Raw genomic sequence first — 5000 nt, forward strand, 5'->3', positions numbered from 1 at the left:
CCCGCGTGCTGCTGCCGATCCCGCTGCCGGTCCAGCTGCCGCGACCCTCGGTCCGACTGGGGCTTAGGCATGGAATGAACTCCGTATGCCTAAGTCAACCCACGGAACGAGCGTGCGGGCGCTCAGCCGGCCGGAGAGGCAGGATGCGCAGGCCGGGGATCGATCGGGTGGTAAGTGGGTTTAGGCACATCTTCAAATTTCTGCCGTGCCAATGCCATTTTTATGGCTTGTAAATTCATACAATGGTCCCCTAAGCCTTCACGTGAAGTTTCGTTGCAAGATGACTCGTTTTCTATTTTTCACGATTTTCGAAACTTTTTGCGGTTCGGGATTTTTTAGAATTTTTTTAGAAGGAGTTTTCCCCCCAAATTTTGTGGACGTGATCCTTCTATTTTTTTTGGCATGCACAAAAAAATTCAGCTAAAAACTCGAACCGGAGAAGATTTCGTGACCGTTTGAAAAAAGTGTCCCCATTTCAGACACTTCAACGGCTACTGGCAGCAAACCTGTAAAATCTCAAACGCTCTTTAAGGGGGTGTGAGTTCTCAGAGGTTTGATGAGGGATAGGGGGCCAACACAAGGGCCAAGCACCAGCACCCATCGCACGTCATGTGCGCACACCCCCCCGGCCCCCCTCCCAATCGCCGGAACCCCAATGCCGCCGGTCAGGTTCTCCGGCGGTACTCCGGCGATGCTCCGGCGATGCTCCGGCGATGCTGTCCCGAGTGAAAAAAATGCGGCACCAGCACATGCTGGAGCCAAGCATGGGCACCGTGGCTCAAAATCGAACTTCGGCCAAGGCCTCGACCATCAATGGCACATGATGACGCATGGTGATGGCACATGCATCGACCATCATCGGCATAGGCTGCCCTTCGGTACGGGCACTTGCCTCGACCGCCATCGGCACAAGCTGGGCCCTGGTGTGGGTTGTTGCCTCGATCACCAGCGGCACATGCTGAGCCTTGGTGCGGGCGGTTGCCTCGAGCACCATCCGCAGACCCTGGGCCCTGGTGCGGCCGGTTGCCCCGATAACCATCGGCACACGCTGGGCCCTGGAGCGGCCGGTTGCCTCGATCACCATCGGCAAAAGCTGGGCCCTGGTGCGGGCGCTTGCCTCGACCACCATCGGCACACGCTCGGCCCTGGTGCGGTCGGTTGCCTCGAGCACCATCGGCACACGCTGGGCCCTGGTGCGGCAGGTTACCTCGACCACCATCGGCACACGCTGGGCCCTGGTGCGGGCGCTTGCCTCGACCACCATCGGCACACGCTCGGCCCTGGTGCGGTCGGTTGCCTCGAGCACCATCGGCACACGCTGGGCCCTGGTGCGGGCGCTTGCCTCGACCACCATCGGCACACGCTGGGCCCTGGTGCGGGCGCTTGCCTCGACCACCATCGGCACACGCTGGGCCCTGGTGCGGCAGGTTGCCTCGAGCACCATCGGCACACGCTGGGCCCTGGTGCGGTCGGTTGCCTCGAGCACCATCGGCACACGCTGGGCCCTGGTGCGGGCGCTTGCCTCGACCACCATCGGCACACGCTGGGCCCTGGTGCGGCAGGTTGCCTCGAGCACCATCGGCACACGCTGGGCCCTGGTGCGGTCGGTTGCCTCGATCACCATCGGCACACGCTGGGCCCTGGTGCGGGCGGTTGCCTCGACCACCATCGGCACACGCTGGGCCCTGGTGCGGCAGCTTGCCTCGAGCACCATCGGCACACGCTCGGCCCTGGTGCGGTCGGTTGCCTCGAGCACCATCGGCACACGCTGGGCCCTGGTGCGCCAGGTTGCCTCGACCACCATCGGCAGCCTCGACCACCATCGGCACACGCTGGGCCCTGGTGCGGGCGCTTGCCTCGACCACCATCGGCACACGCTCCGCCCTGGTGCGGTCGGTTGCCTCGAGCACCATCGGCACACGCTGGGCCTTGGTGCGGCAGGTTGCCTCGACCACCATCGGCACACGCTGGGCCCTGGTGCGGGCGGTTGCCTCGACCACCATCGGCACACGCTGGGCCCTGGTGCGGGCGCTTGCCTCGACAACCATCGGCACACGCTGGGCCCTGGTGCGGGCGCTTGCCTCGACCACCATCGGCACACGCTGGGCCCTGGTGCGGCAGGTTGCCTCGAGCACCATCGGCACACGCTGGGCCCTGGTGCGGTCGGTTGCCTCGACCACCATCGGCACACGCTGGGCCCTGGTGCGGGCGCTTGCCTCGACCACCATCGGCACACGCTGGGCCCTGGTGCGGCAGGTTGCCTCGAGCACCATCGGCACACGCTGGGCCCTGGTGCGGCAGGTTGCCTCGAGCACCATCGGCACACGTTGGGCCCTGGTGCGGTCGGTTGCCTCGATCACCATCGGCACACGCTGGGCCCTGGTGCGGGCGCTTGCCTCGACCACCATCGGCACACGCTGGGCCCTGGTGCGGCAGCTTGCCTCGAGCACCATCGGCACACGCTCGGCCCTGGTGCGGTCGGTTGCCTCGAGCACCATCGGCACACGTTGGGCCCTGGTGCGGCAGGTTGCCTCGACCACCATCGGCAGCCTCGACCACCATCGGCACACGCTGGGCCCTGGTGCGGGCGCTTGCCTCGACCACCATCGGCACACGCTGGGCCCTGGTGCGGTCGGTTGCCTCGAGCACCATCGGCACACGCTGGGCCCTGGTGCGGCAGGTTGCCTCGACCACCATCGGCACACGCTGGGCCCTGGTGCGGGCGGTTGCCTCGACCACCATCGGCACACGCTGGGCCCTGGTGCGGCAGGTTGCCTCGAGCACCATCGGCACACGCTGGGCCCTGGTGCGGCAGGTTGCCTCGAGCACCATCGGCACACGCTGGGCCCTGGTGCGGGCGCTTGCCTCGAGCACCATCGGCACACGCTGGGCCCTGGTGCGGTCGGTTGCCTCGACCACCATCGGCACACGCTGGGCCCTGGTGCGGGCGCTTGCCTCGACCACCATCGGCACACGCTCGGCCCTGGTGCGGTCGGTTGCCTCGAGCACCATCGGCACACGCTGGGCCCTGGTGCGGGCGCTTGCCTCGAGCACCATCGGCACACGCTCGGCCCTGGTGCGGTCGGTTGCCTCGAGCACCATCGGCACACGCTGGGCCCTGGTGCGGCAGGTTGCCTCGAGCACCATCGGCACACGCTGGGCCCTGGTGCGGGCGGTTGCCTCGACCACCATCGGCACACGCTGGGCCCTGGTGCGGGCGCTTGCCTCGACCACCATCGGCACACGCTGGGCCCTGGTGCGGGCGCTTGCCTCGAGCACCATCGGCACACGCTGGGCCCTGGTGCGGCAGGTTGCCTCGAGCACCATCGGCACACGCTGGGCCCTGGTGCGGTCGGTTGCCTCGAGCACCATCGGCACACGCTGGGCGCTGGTGCGGGCGCTTGCCTCGACCACCATCGGCACACGCTGGGCCCTGGTGCGGCAGGTTGCCTCGATCACCATCGGCACACGCTGGGCCCTGGTGCGACAGGTTGCCTCGAGCACCATCGGCACACTATCGGCCCTGGTGCGGGCGGTTGCCTCGACCACCATCGGCACACGCTGGGCCCTGGTGCGGGCGCTTGCCTCGAGCACCATCGGCACACGCTGGGCCCTGGTGCGGGCGGTTGCCTCGAGCACCATCGGCACACGCTGGGCCCTGGTGGGTTTAGGCACATCTTCAAATTTCTGCCGTGCCAATGCCATTTTTATGGCTTGTAAATTCATACAATGGTCCCCTAAGCCTTCACGTGAAGTTTCGTTGGAAGATGACTCGTTTTCTATTTTTCACGATTTTCGAAACTTTTTGCGGTTCGGGATTTTTTAAAATTTTTTTATAAGGATTTTTGGCCCCAAATTTTGTAGGCATGATCCTTCTATTTTTGTTGGCATGCACAAAAAAATTCAGCTAAAAACTCGAAGTAGAGAAGATTTTGTGACCGTTTGAAAAAAGTGTCCCCATTTCAGACACTTTAACGGCTACTGGTAGCAAACCTGTAAAATCTCAAATGCTCTTTAAGGGGGTGTGAATTCTCAGAGGTTTGATGAGGGATAGGGGGCCAACACAAGGCCAAGTACCAGCACCAATCGCACATCATGTGCGCACACCCCCCCGGCCCCCCTCCCAATCGCCGGAACCCCAATGCCGCCGGTCAGGTTCTCCGGCGGTACTCCGGCGGTACTCCGGCGATGCTCCGGCGATGCTCCGGCGATGCTGTCCCGAGTGAAAAAAATGCGGCACCAGCACATGCTGGAGCCAAGCATGGGCACCGTGGCTCAAAATCGAACTTCGGCCAAGGCCTCGACCATCAATGGCACATGATGACGCATGGTGATGGCACAAGCATCGACCATCATCGGCATAGGCTGCCCTTCGGTACGGGCACTTGCCTCGACCGCCATCGGCACAAGCTGGGCCCTGGTGTGGGTTGTTGCCTCGATCACAATCGGCACATGCTGAGCCTTGGTGCGGGCGGTTGCCTCGAGCACCATCGGTAGACCCTGGGCCCTGGTGCGGCCGGTTGCCCCGATAACCATCGGCACACGCTGGGCCCTGGGGCGGGCGCTTGCCCCCAGCACCATCGGCACACGCTGGGCCCTGGTGCGGGCGGTTGCCCCGAACAGCATCGGCACAAGCCGGCCCTTGGTGCGGGCTCCTGGCTCGACCACCATCGGCACACGCTGGGCCCTGGTGCGGGCGGTTGCCTCGAACACCATCGGCACACGCCGGCCCTTGGTGCGGCCGGTTGCCTCGACCACCATCGGCACACGCTCGGCCTTGGTGAGGGCGCTTGCCTCGACCACCATCGGCACACGCTGGGCCCTGGTGCGGGCGCTTGCCTCGACCACCATCGGCACACGCTCGGCCTTGGTGCGGGCGCTTGCCTCGACCACCATCGGCACACGCTGGGCCCTGGTGCGGGCGGTTGCCTCGACCACCATCGGCACACGCTCGGCCTTGGTGAGGGCGCTTGCCTCGACCACCATCGGCACACGCTGGG

This window comes from Durio zibethinus, unplaced genomic scaffold (assembly GCF_047325235.1).
Source record: "Durio zibethinus cultivar Kanyao isolate XHJ-2024 unplaced genomic scaffold, ASM4732523v1 HiC_scaffold_3, whole genome shotgun sequence".
In the NCBI taxonomy this organism is placed as follows: Eukaryota; Viridiplantae; Streptophyta; class Magnoliopsida; order Malvales; family Malvaceae; genus Durio; species Durio zibethinus.